The 18,399-nt window shown below is 39.9% G+C and overlaps 1 long non-coding RNA gene across 1 annotated transcript in view; it reads left to right on the top strand.

Annotated features, from left to right (window-relative positions):
• The window catches only part of LOC146258591 (uncharacterized), a 31,725-nt gene that overhangs the window by 1,946 nt on the left and 11,380 nt on the right, over positions 1 to 18,399 (top strand). The window lies entirely within an intron of this gene.

The raw sequence follows: 18,399 nt of genomic DNA, 5'->3' as shown, positions 1-18,399 counted from the left end.
AATTCACGCTCGTGCTTTGAAAAGCCTTTCACTCATGTAACAGGTTAAGCAAACACTCGAGCTTGTAGCCTATCTGTTGAAGTCATACAAACATTCGACAGATTTGGCCTACGCATGCACTAATAATCAACATGAAAGCAGTTAGGCTAATAAGCATATATTGGAGATTACTTTTTGGTACATACATCTTGATTGGTGTCTTGATTTTCTTGTCAATTGTGGTCAAATTTGGAATGAAGGCCCAAATCCTTATCATATAACTCGGATTTGTTTTACTTTGCGTCGTGTGGGTCAAGCGGCAGATGATACCCCGTGCCTTGGATAGAAGAAAAGACGAGGATGAAAGTTCACTTTAATCTTATCTTTCCCTTCACCAAGTTCGTAGAGTGGGAGATAGAGAGATACTGACTGAAGGTCTCCTGATTAACCCTTCCAGGCCCAACTGGGAGCAAAGGTTAACCAGGCTAATCAACTTGAAGAGTCTGATTGAATTAGATGACAAGGAGTCAAGGAAGAAACATCATTCTTCCCAGACTTCTGAAATCTCCCTGTGACCAGAAAGTCACATTTTAAATTATAAAAGTATTTGTCTTCCTTAAAATGTTACCCATTATCTTGAAAATATGAAACAGATAAGGCGTTCATGCAAACTGTAACAAATGCAAACTGTCAATTAATAGAGCAGAATGCCCCAAAAATACATCTTCTCAACCTGCTTCCTCAAAACCATTTGGCATTGGTTTTGGGAGTCTTCTTAGTCTTGAACGTACAAGTGTGATTAGCAGAACGCAACAGAAGCAAATGAGCAGCTGCTGATCGCAGAGTGACTATAGTGTACAGTCTGCCACCAAACCAATAGGGCCTCGTGGTCCAAGGATGACAATAGAAGAGGAGCTATAAGTTTAAACCCATTACACAATACATTTTCCTCCCTTAAGTTATACTTACTGCTGCATCAAGCTGCACAGACTTAAGAAAGAGTCACCATGTATTTCAGATAAACCTGTTGACAATTATCATAAAGAATTGATCACATGTTATATATTTTTATATCTCTAACCCTCACCCCAACCCTAACCCTAACTGTTGGAAACATTACTAACTGTCGTAAAGTTTTGACTGGAGAACTAAAGAGTTATTTATGTACTGTATGATGAGTAAGTTTTGAGAAGTCACAGCATATTTGAACATTGAGAAACAAATATATTTTGTGAATGTGCCAAAAACCGAACTTACTTTTAACTTCAATAGGCACAATTTTTTTTTTTGCTGGGCTTTAGGATTGGAAGTTGCCAAACATTGTGATCCATAAATCTTCAGATCAACTACTCAAAATGGTCATACCTCTAATTTAAAGCAATACCTCTGAAGTGTGATAGTTTTGTGCATTTTATCCGTGTGTTCATGAGTGTGTGCATGTTTGGTTGTGAAGTCCATTTAGCAGTGTGTATCACTCTACTCGTTGTGTCTTTGCCCTAAGGGCCTATGTAAAAAGCAATAGATTCAAGACAGCTCACAAAGTTCAATTAGCCAATGACAGATTAAAATGTCAATTTAAACAGTAAAGGATTCATCTGTCTCCATGATCTCTACTTAGGCTAACTCCCAGTGCGCTTCAGTTACTGTCTCCTTAAAGTGTTTGAATCATAAACATTATGATGGTCAATAAGAACAACAAAGACACAACATAAATCTTTCCTTGAGTTGTTTGATGTAATTAAGAGATGGAGTTTTAGATAGGTTAGTATACAGGTAGGTGATGTAGGCTACTGTAGCATGCTGAGGGAAGACAGGATATCATTTTTTAACAGCCAATCTTTTAGCAAGACACAGGGTGTCACATGGTGTAGATGTGTTCACCTGTTGTGATTAAGTGAGATTGATAGCAGAACCTGCCTGGTGGTGTACCTCCCCTTTTGACAAACAGAGGATGGATGTGTGAAAATGTGTAGTTATTAGTTTGTAACAATTACTGATGTGCTTTCAATCCTTCTAGAAATCAAACACATTTATGATATGATACTTAATCTTAAGCCTTAAATTGCGTAGGTGTTACCATAATAAATAACCATACCCATGCTGGGCTGTAACACACTTTTGCATCACATGTCATGAATTTGCTGAACAGCAATGTTTTGTGCTATAAAATATATGTTGTTTTTATAAACCTTGTAAAGGTAATTGTTGTCTTATAATTGTACAATCAACAACGGAAATAAACTGTATAATAGCTTACTTAGTTGTGTCTAATTGCCTCCCGTTCATGTTGCAGCAAATAAGTTAATGTTTCAAAATGATTCCTGATTCATATCCACAAATCCAATTCAATGTAATTGAAGAAAAGCACAATTATATTTCTGTTACAATAGAGCTTACTCAGTTGCAAAAGCCTTACATTTTAATTAATTAGAGGCTTGAACCTGACATTTTTATGATGTAGCATGAAAATAAAAGGTTCACATTGGTAGGGGAGGATGTGGAAACATTAGAAAAAAAAGGTTTTCAACATACATCCTGTTACTCTCACTGACTCAGCCTGAACCTGATCATAAACCACTGGCTCTCAAGTTTTCAAGAAATATAAATATTTTCAGAAGTAATCAAAAAGGAAGGGCAAGAGAAAGACTGATTTGGCTTGTGCATTGTACGTAATTGGAAGCAGCTTGTTTCCTAATGAGGGCCGCTGGGAGACATGGACTGAGGTTTGAGTTGTCCTGGCATGGGCTGGTCCTTGTTTTCAAATAGTCTATTGCATATCTGTCTTAGTATCTGAAAAAAGTTTAACAAAACAAAGAGAAATTCAGTGTTGGCAGTATTGAACTTTGCCGTCATCATATATCAATATTTTCACTGGGGGTTTTCTGTTTCTTGCTCATAACACAGTATTGTTTAAAGTAATTTGAAAAAAAAAAAAAAAAAACTATGGATTTAAATGCACTGTTGTCACCTTGAAATATGTTTCTACGTTTATGCACTTTGCAGTACACATGTGAATAGAACTGTGCCAAGATATGAAATTATGTCTAATTCGAGTATTGTGATTCTGAGCCCTGATCTCACCACTTGTGAGACAAACTTCTCAAACGTATCTCTCTTTGCTTATTTCATACAAATGTATGTCATATAAATACAATTTGCTATGTCATCAGATTCAAATGTTTTCCATTATGTTGCACACTGTGAAATGTATCTGTTGGATTTCAACAAATAGGGTGGCCTCAAGTGGCAGCGAGAGGAAGAACACCAGAATGAAAAAATATACAACTTTGTATAAACAACAGAAATATCCAAGTAAGTAATGGCACTCTTTGCTTGTTGCTATTTTATCAACACTTATCACACCGTTGTCAGAAGAGCAGCAAATATGCCTGTCACTCTGTCAGTGTTGAAAAGTGAACAAAGAAACGTGTTATTTCTCTGTACTTTGTTTTTTTAACAAAATACATTAGCCTGAGAGTATCAGACATGGCTATTGATCAACACTGGTCTTCATACCAGTCTTCATACCTGTCTTCATAAACTCAACACAAGATTTACTGAGCGCTGGTATTTCCCCAAAACCTAAGCAATTCTTATCAGACAAGTGATATGTCTGCTATGAAAACATATTGTCAAACAAGATTTGAGATCAATTACACAGAAGAGTTGGGCGATGTTTACATTATCACAACATAACCAACCAGCTGCAAGAACCATACTACTTTCAGTCCCATGTGACTCCTTTTGTCCAATGGAGGTCTACAGGGAAATTCTCACCCAAGGATTTCAGTGGTACTCACACTGCACTGTAAAGTGCATGCCTGTCCCATCTTCCTATCCTTGAGAGTACACATTGTTGTCCCTGACAAATATTCAATAATATCTACCTATTATCTATCTCATGAATTCTGTTCAGACCCACTAGTTTTGTGGAATATTGAACAACGGCAAAGATGATGGGTTTTTGGATCATGTATTGTAGCACATATTGAAAAGGTACCCTATTCTTCCTGAAAGAAGACAAGTATGAAATGGCATCTTTCACAAGCTTTTTATTTGTGGCTCAGTTTTCAAGAGAATAGAGTTTGACCATGAACCCATATTATTGTCTATTCATCGTATGAGGTCATGAACGACTAATCCTTTACCCTGTATGATATTCCTGTTTGAATATTTGTTAATACAAACAAGTAAGTTGGAAGACTTTTGTCTAGGCCATTTCTGCATTGTTAGAGATACAATCCCATATGCAATTTATGTCTAAAGAGGCGTTTTATCATTTCACAGGATCAGCAGACTGTTCAAAAGTGTTAACTAATACCACCACTTGGCCCTCCACGGTCTAGACTATCCTTTATGAATGAAACATTAGCACTGTTGAAAAGGGTGTGGCTGGACAGGTTGGGCTACATCTCAGGAAGTAGAAGGGCACAGCTCCAGACAGTGAGGGGCTTTTGATAGTGCCAAAATGCCAAGATCTCAACACCACAAGGCCATGGCCTTTCAGCTCCTTATTTATCCTTGAGTCAATTTGAAGACGATGCAAAGTCAAGTGTAGCCTGCTGAGGAAAGCAGCTCAACAGCCAACACCTTGTTTAATCACTGACTCAAATTACAAGTCAGGTTGGTTTCTCTAATGAAATCTCACTCTACATAATGAACAGTGTGGAAGTCAGCATTCTCATCATATGTAAACAGCCTGATGACCCTATTAGTGCAGTGTTTGCATATATCTTTAGTAATCACCCCATTTTACTCGGTCAGCTTCCTTCTTAAATGAACCTTCATGCAATAAGTGATTTACACCAATACAATTATTGTGAAGCTGGACAAGATTATGCTTAAAAGAGTTTGGATCATAATATTTTTTTACTTGAGCCCTATGACATGTTTGGCTCAAAAGTTTGTCATGTTGAAAAGTGACAGCCATAGAACATGTTGACGTGTCAAAAACCATATGTAAAAATAATTTTCATAGAGTCCGAGATATAGGGCAACTTCAGGGATGGACAAGTAAATGAACAAAAATTAGGACAACTTTGTACTTAATTCCAATGCAGAGTCACCATTCTCAGTTAACTGCCTCCACATTATCCCCCTCTTACCCTTTCTGGCAGGCAGATCCCCTCCAACATCCCCAAAACACCTCATTGCCTTATCAAGGATTTTGTGTATTCACTGTGCCACTGCTTACAAGTTCACTATTCTCAGCACAAACCTAAAATTCCCTTCATTGCCTGATGCTCTATCCTGCAATTAGCATGCAGTGCAATTTTATATTAGATTATTCCAGGGCATTTTGTTTGGGGTTATCTCTGCCTATGGTATCTGTCGATCTCATTGACTCATTGCAAGTCCCCAACCAATATAACTGTCTTGTGAGACCACACATGTCTCAGACCATCTAAGCAGGTGCCCTAAAAAGTTATTTGGAAGAAAATAAAAAAAGGAAGAGGTGGTGATCCATTTACAAAGAATGAAGAAAGAAAGAAAACAGTCCGTTTTTGATGTAACTTCAAGAACTGCAAGGCGACCGTTACTTCATTAGCGCTTCATGAGGTGATTCAAAGTTTTGAAACTAGCCCTCTTACTGGCATAATGTACAGAACGCTTGGCATTTGCCAGTAGCGTCTTTGTTATTTAATAGCCTGGTCTGCTTTGTACTTTTTCTGTTGTTCATTTTGCATTGTGTGTTCCTGTGCTGGGGAAGTGCTAATTCTATAATACAGGACAAAGCCCTAATATACTACCACACCACTTCCTCTGCAGCTCAAGGTGAAATTAATATCATAAACTATCAGACACTTCATTATAATACCGGTTCACATATCCAGGACGCTTAAAAAGTAGGAGCCATTTCATCAAGCTAATTGCCTGTTTGTTAGAGGGGGCAAACTTTTACACCATCAGTCTATTATGGAGCCTCTTTCTTAATCACAAATAGAGCCCTTGTATCCCAGGGGGACTTGCATTCTAATTTACAATTGAACCACAGACCAAAGCTATCAATCTTTCACAGGCATTTTTCCCCCTTTTTCCCTTGGTGTAATTGTGGTGACATAACAACTAGCAGCACAGAGAAAAGGCAGCAGTGACAGATCTGTTTTAAACACAGTTTTACACCCCGTCCCCGCCCCCTACCCCAAACACACATACTCTCACTTACTCTTATACACACACACACACACACACACACACACGTGTAAACACACACAAACACATACTAGCACCATTTGAACTATCAAGCCTTTCGCATGATATGGTGTGTGTTTAAAACTAAATCAGTATCCACCATATGACTTATTTGAAGATGATTCAATTTCTGTCTAATGTGTAAGAACACCCCCAGCACATACACAATGCTATATTTAAGTGATTGTTAGGGGTGTACAAGGCACATACTGCATTCATGATAATGTCTTAGAGCATCCTGAAACCAGAAAGTGACATAAACCTACATTTTTTCCTCCGTGTTGGAGGAACAATCTTGAGTATGATGACATGAAAATGGCTGACTTGACAACTACAGATCAACAAGCCCTGCAACTGCCCCTAAGGATTATTAAGGTCTCCATTAGGCTGCTTGAGGGCTTTGGTCACATTCCTCCGGGCACTGTGTCACTGCCACTGCACCACGCCTTAGTCTCCTTGATGCCTTTAATGATGAGTTTTGTCGTTAATGAGTTAATGCGAAAACTCTCAATGTCATCGGTAAAGATAAGAGGGAAGAAAGCAGTGCATTGTACACATAATGACAGGCTCCCCGACGGCCTCTGAGATGTCACGGGTCAGCCATGTTAAGAATGTGTGTGCCCAATCATCTACTGATCTTTATCTGGCAGGCCTGCAGCTAACCAAGACATGGGCCCAATCAGGGGTGCTGATGAATGAACAATGGGGCCCTTGGATTGTTCTGGCTGCCACATGACTGACTCTATACTAACACATGATGACATTTGCAATCAATATACCGATTACTGAACAAGTTATTGAACTTTGAGTCAAAACACAGTTATGGACAAATTGTCAGTAATCTGCTTTGTGAATTCTGACCACTTGTACATTATGAAGACACTGGCAGGTGTGACTTCTGAAATGCACTATGCGACCTTTACATAAGTTAAAGACTCACACTTCCCTTCACACTTCCCTTGTCATTCCACTATCATGACATTCTATTAGATGGACAGGTAAATTGTTTAAAACTGCTTGCCAAAGTCCTCGTTCTATAATCCAGTGCATTGTTGTGGTAATAACTCTACAGATTGTATATTTAAGGAGAACTTTGCCCAGTAAAGTATCTACACGGTGACAAATTAGGATCTTAGGTTGCTTTGCATGGCATAATGAGGTGGAATATAAAAGGTGAAGGAGATAAATTCCAGTTGTCACAGATATGATAAGACCTGACAAATTGTATTATAACAGTCAGTGAAATCCATACTGTACACTGGCATTCTCATCTCTTCAAGCACTCGCTGACATAGACTGTCTCATATTCTAGTCTCCAGCTACAGCCAGGCTTAGACAAAAGGCTCCTGCCAGTCCAGTGGCATTTGTCTCGTTCTACATTATCTGAAATCAAATGCTCTATTCTACTCCCACGATTCCACATGGAACAATCAGCCCAGCCCCGATGTGGGATTTTTTGTAATCCTCACAAAGGATGCTGACATTTATACCCACCAGAAATAAATTATAAAAAACAGGGCCTGGATTCCTTCAGTGGCTTTGTGCACTGTACACAAGATGGTGGGCGGGTACATAATGACACTTTATTACAGGGTCATTACGACAGGTAGCGCTCCATGATGGAAAGGCAGATCCAGACGTTGTAGATAGCTGTGAGACAGGTGACCCAGCATGTTAAAAAACATTGCAAATGGGTGTTGTGGGACTAATAAATTCAATGCAACTCTGGGGACATGTCCACTCTAAAGCTAACGCAATCAAAACATTGTCAAAACCATAAATGTCCTCATCCTGGCTGGAGCAGGAACATATTTTCAAAAATACATTTGTCAGTACTTCCCCAGTGAGATAGGAAGAAAAAACATAAATATTAACATATTCCAAAGAAGTGGTTTCTCTCTCATTCTGGTCCATCAGGCACATCCATTAAGTGGACTGTTGAGTGCAAGTGATCTGAAGATAAATCCCTCTCATGTGACATGCCTCTTGGTCTCTCCCTAACTAGAGAAAGGTCAGAGTTAGTGTACTGATACCACCCAATAGTTGGTTCATATAAAGCCTCTTGTCTAAGACCTTGTCACCATGCCAGCAGGTAGCAATGAGATCAGTATAGGCTTGTGTTAATCCTATAACTTATCTAAGGCTGTTGACCTCACAGATGAGGTAATGACATCAGCTGATGCATGTTTACAGGTAACTCTTCAATCAGGTGAACTGAGGGTACCTTAGCAAAAACCTAACAGTCATCATTGAGACAAACATCCAAAACCCAATGCAAGCCATTAATGACATTATTAATAACATGGTTTAATGGCTGAAGCATTAGTATTGTAAGTTACATTAACTGGCTATGATGCTCTTTAAGGGTAGTTGCGAGCAGGTAAATTAGGCTTGTTTTCATACTGGGAGACGTACTTGGCTGCCAAGGTTGTTGCAAACCTGTCACGAACATGCCCCACTGCAAGATGTTACCCCCTTGAAATAGTTGGGACAACTTGGCACAGTAACCCAATACAAACAATGACAGACCAATCTCAAACTGTTACTGACTGTTAAAGAATACCTTTTGTGAATCGTTGGATCTAAAGAAGTAAACATTAAAGTATAAACTACTGTGCAGGCGGATCAAATCGTCTGATCAATAAACATCAACAGATATTTGAAGTGTTCACACCATCAAAGCCCTGTAAACAGCAGTGGTGTATCTTCTTTACAGTGCTGTTGATAGCAGCCAATAAAATTGGCAATTTTAGCTTAATATGGAATCAAGCCTGTTGCTTATCTCCCCAGGAACCCCTGTAGACCATACCTTTGTAGGCATGCACACACAATCCATCTATTGGAGAGTTAAACGCAAATTATCCAAATCTACACTTCACAGTCATAAAGTTCAAACTGAAATGAAGAAGGAAATATCCTTAATCGCTGATCTTAGTGGCCTGAAGGATTTGCAACTGACCCCTCCGATGAGAAATGCCTTTGGTCATTTGAGTCAAGTGGTGGTGTGTCACTTTCAAACACAGTGCTCTGAATGGCACAGCCGGAACGATCCTCTACCTCCCTGGCCAGATGTGTGGGGCTTTTCCCCATCGCATCTAAGGAGGAACCTGATAGTTGCAGGTGCCAGACTGACATGGGGGCCGACTGCATGGGCCTTCACAGAGGGGATATCCATTGGCTGCGTTTAATCAGCGCCAGTGGGATGGGATGGGATTCATTGCTCTTTGATGGAGAGCACTGTTATGAAGATGGACAGTCACTTTGCTCTCTAAGTGAAACCATCGTTTAGCCTCAATTCCTAGAGAAAAGGCCCATTTGTTATCCACAGGGGAGTGCAGCAGGGGTGGTTATGCTGGGTGGGGGCTGCATGCATTTTCCACACAATTACATTGTTCAGGCATACATTTTCAGCAAAGGAAAGCAGACTCCGCTCGAGCCATGCATTGCCCATACAGAGCAGCGTCCGAGCATGCAGAAGTATTAGAACTTGAGAACTAAAAAGTCAACTGTGGCTCCACCAATGAGGCGCTTCAGGTTTGGTTTCAAGGCTGGGTGTGCTTAGTATTATTGTGAAAGTTGGTTTAAATGCTGTGATACCTGTCTGGTTTGATTTGGTTTTGTTTGGTTAGTGTGCATGTGTGTGAGAGTGTGTGTGTGTGTGTGTGTGTGTGTGTGTGTATGTGTGTGTGTGTGTATGTGAGAGAGAGAGTGAGCGATTGCTGAGTCAACACCACTTTTAATTCATCCACCTATTAACTCACTGTACAAACAAAGCTCCTGTCTATTATGGGCAAGTCTGGTAGACTGACACGGCAGAGATGAATATTGTTTGCTGTCACTTGTACATTCATCAACAGGTTGTTGACTAACATGTGCCCTACCAAAGTGAATTACATGGAAGTGAATTTGGCAGTAAAGATTATGTGTGGTCCTACTTCCTCAGTCAATCAGTTTAGTCGAAGGGAATTACACAATAACTCAAAGTGACAAGACAGCCTTTTCTAACCTTGTCTACAAATTTGAACATGGCTTCCAAACACGTCAGAAGGGTTTGTAAGTCAGTCAGTCTTATTTGTCGTGCAAAGAGTTCTTTAGATTCTAACATCATGACAGTAATTTCACATACAAAGAAAATAAGTTTGTGTGACGCATAAGATTAACAATCTAGTATTATCACACACACAAGTAAATACACACACAAACAGCTCAAAAACAACAACATGGTTGTTAGCAGAAAATACTGTCAGTGAACTGCAAGTACTGAAATATGTTGCTTTGTCAGCCATATGTGGTACCTCACACTTTTTCTGCCTTACCTTAGCGATCACTCCTTTGTTGTTGTAATGCTGTGTGCAGCTTTAGACGACTGATACCAGCCGCATGGTCATGTGTTCGCACTCCCCCAATATCTATTACAATTAGTTTTTGATTAAGGGATCCTGTGCGGCTGTTGGAAACCTTTAGTATTGTATCATCTGGATGATGATGGAGAGAGCACCAAGGACGCCTCCCAGAAACAGAGATGCTGGTAAAAGGCTCCAAGTTAACCATTTTATCTTCTTAATGGACACCAGATGACCCTCTCAGTTTTTTTCTGCTATCTAATGTTGAAGTTTTTGTGTAGGACACTGACTTATATAACTCTAGAGAGAGTCAGATGGCTAAGCGGTGAGGGTGTCGGGCTAGTAATCAGAAGGTTGCCGGATCGATTCCCCGCCGTGCCAACTGATGTTGTGTCCTTGGGCAAAGCACTTCACCCTGCTTGCCTCGGGGGGAATATCCCTGTACTTACTGTAAGTTGCTCTGGATAAGAGCGTCTACTAAATGAAAGTGTAATTCCCTTACTCATATAAATTATGCCAGGTTTTTGAGTTGGCTTTATATTCTCATTCTGGTTAAACAACAATGTCACTTGCTTTTTACCATCGTTTGTGCTGCTAATCTACATGCAGTAAAATACTACGTAATTCTTTTTAACAAATCCTGAGAGGCCACACAAACTTAGCTTTCGGCTTGACCCGAGTTTTTGACTTGGCACAAGTAAACAGCTAAAGTGTAATGTGAATTAAGAGACTTGTCTCATAGCAGCAAGATTGAAATGGGTTTGTCAACCCTGTGTTACTTCGGTGTTTTAGGACTGCAGCATTCACCACCTTAGAAACGTAAGACTTTGTGTGATGAATAACCCATTTCTGTCATAATGTAATTTGAAGCCATGTTACAGACGCAGTACACTGAACAGGAACAGTCAGACACCAGAGCTGAATGCCAGTTGTCGTCAAGGGCTTAAATGACTCACAAGCTGGCCAGCGCCACGAAAACAGCATAGCTGGGGCTATGACTGACTTACTTTCTTCAAGAAAATTATTCAAGTCATGACATTTAAGACAATGACATTGCAGAATCATATCATACTAACATGGTTTAATTAGCGAGGAATCTCAGATCAATATTCTAGCAGCAGAGTTCTTTGTCAAGCAATCCATTGAGCGATACTGAAGCTGGTGAACATGTTATGTACCGTGTATAGTGTGAAGCACTCTAATGCTTTCACACTTCACATTCTTACTACTACGTATTTGAAATGCTGCTAAAACCTTGCTTTCATGGGATGAGCGCTTAAGTGGTTCTAGATGACCAGGCGCTCATATGTGTTTGTATGTGTGTGTCACATACACCCACACACACACACACACACATACAAATAATGTGTGTTAATGTGAGCTTTTTATACAATCACACCACTTTCTATACTTGATAAAAGGAGACAGAGGTGAACTTGTTACTCGCCAAGGGTCTAACTGACATTTGGTGCTGAGCTCAGCCCACTTTGTTTTCAAAACACAAAAATGATAAAGGGAGAAATTGCGATGGAAAGAAAGAAAAAAAGTCCTGGCATGCAAGAAGACTGATAAGTTGCAGCTTGCACAGTTTTGCTCAGTTTACTTTATCCCTGGGCTGGAAGTGACCTTGTGAACTTGAGAGTGCTTTCTTCTCTCCTCGTTGTAGTCGGAACAGCCAACCACCAACAGCCAACCACCCACCCACAATACCTGCATAACTATAGTGATGGCTTCCAACAGGCATATTTTACTGAGTTCTCCACAAATCGAGTGTGTGTGTGACATTACTGTATCATTATACTACTATAAATTATTGAGTTGTTCTCTCTAGAACTACTGTACTACAGTCACACATCATAGGTCAAAGAACGCTGTCCTAAAACAATTACACTCGCTCCTTAGCACCGGCATGAACCTGCTTTCACCCACATGTCTTTATGCACACATGGCCTATAACCTGACCAACACTGGCTTAATCATTACCTCGACCTGTTTATCTGGTTGTCATGAGGTAACCATTAATAGGTGTTTACTTTCCGTTGACCTCTGAAAATGTACATAGAGCTTTTGCCTCAAAAATGTCAACACTATCAAAGGGTTTGGCCAGTTTTTTCTCTCTTTGTAACACTGTTTAGCACTTGATGAATGCTTTAGTTTCAGCTGAAAGTAACTTGCATTTGAACATCTCCCTCGACCATAAAGACTAATTACAAGAAAGACACCTAGTACTCAGTGGTATCCTAAATTATTTCAGCCAGTGGCTGAATTGATCCTGTATGTGACATACAATACACTGGTGCTTGTGGTCCCATTTTGTAGGCAAACTATCCAGGCTCCAGAAACAGATCGGCGACAGATCAGACAACTTCAACTGTGAAGTCAAAGAACACAAAAGTAAGAAAATGCATTGGCCGAAGAATTGAGTGCTTTCCTACCATGTTGCAGTCTTTGTACAGCCAGATGTATCCCCCCTCATCTGTTCCGTTGATACAAACTGATAACTCACCAGTTGTCTGCCTCTGTGATGCTGGCAATATATAGCTGTGAGGTGTCCTGACATAGTTATATTTGTTGGTGTCCTCGAAAAGACAAGGAGACTCAATTACAATGGAAGTGCAGAATGCCTCTACGAATGTCAACTCCTGGCCTTGACAGCTGTGATAAATAACACCTGACCTCACACCAGGCACAAGTTCCTCGGCTGGGCACACACACACACCTAGCCAAGGAAATGTAAAATCAAGACAGTGGTGCTTCAGTAGGCGGTGTACATGTAGGGCACAGTACAATAAGAAAAGGGGACATCTGAAAACTACAAGGCTACACACACGACTTTTGTGCCATTGAACAAAATTGTGTGAGCCGCACTGCTGTGGAGATTATGTGGAACTTTTACATGGGGGCTGTTGTGGCTGGCCCTGCTGCTGTTCATACCCTTTTCTGACAAGACAAACAAACCTGCATGCTGTCGGCACATGCTCTGTTTATCCACTGAGAGCAGAGAGCAGCAGGTTGGCTTGCCATGAGGTCCTGCCACAATCCTCAGACTGTAATCTCTGTTGACAGAAAGGAAGTATGGGTATCAGGTCACTTTGCATGGTATACAACAAAGCTTCTCTGCAGTGCCCAAGTCCAGCAAAGTTCAAGCCCTGGATGTTGATACTGTAAGTGTTAAACGGATATAGCAATCTTCTGCTCGCTGGCGAGGAGAGAGACGGATCAAGCCAGGAGTGTCTGTGTGCAAATGTAGGATAAGCGTGTGTAAACGTTTGCATGGGTGGATGGATGTGTGGGTGTGGAGAGGTGTGTGTTGGGCTTGTGTGCCTTTGTATGTGTGTATGAGTGTGCAGGGGCAGAGTGGGGCAAGTGGGGTAGTCCCAGGTCTCATGGGAGACATGCTGGCTGAAGGAAGGAAGGAATGAGCAACAGGAATGACACAAGGGCACAGGCAGATGTGTGCAAGGATAGATGAGGAGATAAATCACTGCCTGTCTGGGCCAAAGGCATTTACATTCCTGAAATGAAGCTCCAAAGAGTAACATTGGTGCATACTGAGCCCCACTGACACATCAGAAGGAGGAATTTAAGCAGAATGTAAACTTGCTCTCTCTGTTTCTCTCTCTCTCTCTGTTTCTCTCTCTCTTTCTCTCAGGCAACAAACTGGATAGGACTAACAGCTTTTGTCAAGCAAATAAAAATAGGCAACAAATAATTGTATTAGTTAAATGCACTTAGAGGAAACTCCAAGACATCTTTGAAATAAGAGCCAACGTTTAATGTTGGATAGTTCTGCAAGTTGACGTGGCACCGCCTGGCTAATTTGCATGCATATCAATGAGGATTGACAGATTTGTGAAATAGATTTGGACCCCATTTTGATGCTCATCCTTACTGAAAACTGAAATTAATGATGTCCATTTGAAAAGGAGAAATGCTCCTGTTCCTATCCCTTTACTTTACCAATGTTGGATGGATTCTCCCCTGAGTAGTCAAGGGGGAGAGTTGCAGACTTCGTGGTGGGCGGTTCTGAGAGTCTGGGAGAAAACTGGGAGGGGAAACTGTCACCAGGAACTCCTTAGCCCCAGATGTGTTGAGTAACTAATGAGAATGTTTTACAAGTGATGTCTACTATGTTTGAGGACAAGCAGCTGGATATGCGTACCGCGTAGTGAGTGATTCAGCTAAAACATTTCATTGTCTTAAAATCTCCTCCTCTCAGCTCTGAACGAATGATTGGTTGTTCCCACAGCTCATGCGGACGAGTTTTGGAAATACTTCATGAAGTGAAGGAGTTAGAGAAACAAAAGGGAAACAGCTGGATTTACAAAGCAGCATGGGTGGTGGTTAGCTTGGTGAGAGCTCTTTGAAGCTGTGTTGTTGGATAGGAAGACCCATCCCAGAGGGAAAACAGTGGCTGCCTTACAAGCCAAAAGAGACAAAAAAATTTAGGGTTCGTCGAGAAGGTGGACATTGTGGTACCATGAATGCAATGTACAGTAACATAACATCTCAAAAGATAATGTGCAGTCAGTCTGTAGATAATACCACTAACAAATAAATACATTTCGCAAATGTCTACATTATGTGGGTTTTGAAAGCAGTTAAGAATGATTTATTAAATTGGAATGTGCCTTTGATGGGAGTGAAGGATTATTATTAAAATGCACACAAAAGTTTTACAAATGAAATCCCTCAAACTTGCATTCATACACAGTAGCCAAGTCTCATGCACTTAAAATCCTTTCTATAATAACCAAAGCTCTTAAAAAATACAAAACAAAAACTTGCAGGGATTATGAAATCATGTTCAGAACTTGACAGATTATTATTTTACTTTCTTTACTGTGGCTCACAATTAAAGGGCCGTTTGGCAACAAACAATACCATGTGTTAAGTTGTGTGTGTTAAGCAGTGCAGTAGTTGCCAAGTGAATGTTTTATATTATGACTGCAGCACTCCTGGCCAGGCCAGGGCCCATGCTGTCTTGCATTCCTCTCCAGAGTATATTAATAAGTCATTATACATGCCAAGTTTCTGTTTGCCGATAATGAGATAGAAAAAAATTATGCTATCAAACAAAAGTGCTTTACTTTAATATTTCAGTGTTCATCTAGTGGCTTTCAGATATGTTTTATAATGAGCATTTATTTTTGATCTGCTATTCCTGGCAAGGGCCATACATTTTTCATGATTGTTGTCTTGTTAGACATGTCATCAAAACATAATAAAAGCATGAACCAGCCTTTACATTTCTTTCTTCCAGTGTAGATAGTTGTCAGACGTTAGGTTAAGTACATGTGTATACTACAGTAAGTGATGACACAAAACAATGATGGTTCGTGTTTAAAGACATAATTAAAGGTCATAGAATAATTAAAGGTCAGATAAAGTTTCCAACAGCAGTCACATATTTGAAATTGAACATCCAAGCTGTCTTAAGCCACTTAAATCGGTGTTATTTGATCCAGTGTTTGCAAACCGTTTACTTTTGACCTGTGCTCTCGCATTCCTTAAGCCATCCACACAGCCAGGGGAAGTGAAGGGCCATTTAAGGCCCTAAGTATTGCCAAAGTTGTCCTTATATTACAGATGATATCTTTGCTGAAGAGTTTGCTGACAAGAGCCCGGGGATCAGAAATGGCCATAAAGCAGATGGGAAATTACATATCATCCAACATACACTGAAATGGCCTGTCGGTTGATGGAACAGGCTCATGGCGTCTTTAAACAGGGACTTAGCCTCTGACCCATCTTTCCTAACCCCAGCGACCATGGTTCTTCCTGTAGATGCCATTACATCGTAAGTCAGTTGCTGCAGTTAACTACTTTACACCACCAAACTGGACTGTTGAAATACTGCTTGGACTGTGTGTCAAACTAGGAGTCTGGAAAATATATGGTGTAAAGCTCATCACAGCAGAACACAACACACAGGAATGAAGCACAGAACTGGTGAGTGAACAGATTGGAAGATGAAACATACAGATTGACATGAGTTTTCCAATGTAATTTGATTGAATATTAGAGAGTGAGGCAGAGACAAAGAGAGAGAGAGGGAGGTAGAGAGAGAAATGAGAACAAGTGAGAACAAGCGAGTGAGCAAGAGAGAGTGTGAGATAGAGACAGAGCGAGAGAGAGACAGAGAGAGAGAGAGAGAGAGAGAGAGAGAGAGAGAGAGAGAGAGAGAGAAAGAGAGAGAGTCAGGACAATAATCCCTTAAGCCTTGCAATGATGGCCTATGACCAGGCCATATGAGATCCACTACCCTCCACTAATCTGCTCCAAACAGTGATGAACCCAGAAAGTGGCTCTTGCATTTAACAAACTGTCTACAGCAGGATTATCTAGTTTGTCCTAATGCAAAGTTCAAAAATCACATAATAATCTCTGTCTCACTTGAGCTTAAAACTTGCACTTGGAACACAATCCATGCACAAGAATAGTCTCCATTATCTCATCATAGCAAAGTTCTTACCTTCCTTGGTCATTTATTAGCTGTACATTTGAGAATTTAGGCCTACACCTTCAGATCCACACAGGGAGGAATGCAAGTTACAAAATGTTTTGCTATGCTGTACTTTAAATTGTCAACACATTGATCTGCTCACACATCATGCTTGACTGACTGTCAAGCTGGACCTCAGTCCTACTAGGAAAAAACTATACTGACTGATTAGCTCTACTGTAGCTAGCTAGCTAAATGTGTTAACATCACACAACACAACGTTTGATGTCTATTTGTCAGCACAATCTGCTACTACAGTAATATAATCAACTTTCATAATGCAGCTAAAAGCTGATGAATAAATATGCACTTTTTCATATCTCAGTAAGGATTTTGTTTTTGTATTACACAAGTTATACAATTCTTACTTCCATGTTTCATTAATCTTTTATCATTTTAAAATCATGATTGAGCTGAAAAGACTGAGACCATTTGTCTGTTCACAATGTATATTTTCTAACGCATCGATTTAAAGATGTCCTATGTAGAATGGATAAATAAAAGAAAACATACCCTTTTTACAATTCGTACATAGTTCACCCTTTAGAAACTGAAGGAAATACAGCAATTTTCAGATTCTTTATAACAAAAACCACAAGATGTTTCATTTTTTTGTCTGGGAATTACAAGGGTCTGCTCTTAGCTACATCCAGACTAAATCTTACACCATACATCCTTTCTGCTCTAACCTCTTATGATAACCTTTGTTAACTTTCTTCAATAACATAAACTTGGTTTGTTCTATTTGTCTGACAATCTTATTGTGAGATGCATATATGATATATCAATTACATTTTAATTATTGTAACACTGAGGCAACAAATGTGTGTGCAGAGTTACCCCCCATTCAGAAAAGCCAGCTGAAAATATCATATTGTTTTGATCCTTTCTTTGGCCAGCATTTGACTGGGGAAAATGTTTACCATAGACATGTCAGCAGATTTGTCTGGGTACATCTCATTGTGTCACAATTGCTTTCAGCTGTTTAATTTCCTTATAGAAGGCTAAGTGAGTGTGAGGGAAGGTCAGGGTACACTGATGCATCCTGCCAGGTGTCAAAGACCTGCCTGTGCTGTTTATATTGAGAGAAAGGAAATTATCTCTGTGTGTGTTATTCTATGTGATGTGACTAAAATGAAAATCTCAAACATTAACATCTGATTCCAACATCTCATGACATCCATAGTCATTCACATATTATCCTTAAGGGTACTTACATATTTCTGTCTTGTGACAACAATTAAAATGATACATTTTCACTACTTTGTGACATCATATTGTATGACTGTTTCATTTTTACGTATATAAACATTACCAAACCAATTCATCTTAGAGAATCACATAAAACACATTTTCAGAAAGATAGTATGACTTACATTT

This window comes from Hypomesus nipponensis, chromosome 14 (assembly GCF_054491055.1).
Source record: "Hypomesus nipponensis isolate SF chromosome 14, ASM5449105v1, whole genome shotgun sequence".
NCBI lineage: Eukaryota > Metazoa > Chordata > Actinopteri > Osmeriformes > Osmeridae > Hypomesus > Hypomesus nipponensis.
The sequence above is the reverse complement of the archived record's forward strand: the minus strand, read 5'-3'. Positions and strand labels throughout refer to the sequence as shown.